This window comes from Notothenia rossii, assembly GCF_949606895.1.
Source record: "Notothenia rossii genome assembly, chromosome: 8".
NCBI lineage: Eukaryota > Metazoa > Chordata > Actinopteri > Perciformes > Nototheniidae > Notothenia > Notothenia rossii.
In genome coordinates this window covers 10,176,712-10,177,342 of record NC_136906.1, presented here as the reverse complement: position 1 = coordinate 10,177,342, position 631 = coordinate 10,176,712, and positions in this window count along the sequence as shown.

The following is a 631-nucleotide window of genomic DNA, read 5'->3' as shown; positions in this document are numbered from 1 at the left end:
AGACACAGCGTACCTCCCGATCTCTCATCAATTTCCAACTTAGGCTCCAGTGGGGACCTTGATCCCTGAGTGTGCCTCTCCACCTCTGTTTCTTACTATCTTACTTACTACCCTTTGCCCTCAACCTATTCTAAGGGAGTGCTTGTTCTTCCGTCTGTCTGTCTGTCTGTCTGTCTGTCTGTCTGTCTGTCTGTCTGTCTGTCTGTCTGTCTGTCTGTCTGTGTCTTGTATTCTCTTGTTCCGATTAACCCAGCCACATGTTTTCTTGTTTTGTGTCTATATCTACGCCGGGATCCGGAGTCGAGGCTGATCTTCTTGCTGTGGTCCTGCGTCCTGGATCCTCTATCCTGAGTTCTGGATTGAGTCGTGGACTTCGGGTCGTGGCTGAACCTGTCACTGTGGTCCTGCCTGGGTCTCGTCATGCTGCTTCCCTGAAGGCTTCCACAGGATTGTAGTTGACATCTTCGTAGATTCATCTTCTTATTACAGACACATGCATTTCCTAACATTTGGATATGCTGCAAAATGTATTATCTCTTTGATTTACACACGGCATCTATTGCACGTCTGTCCGTCCTGGGAGAGGGATCTCTCCTCTGTTGCTCTCCCTGAGGTTTCTCCCATGTTCCCC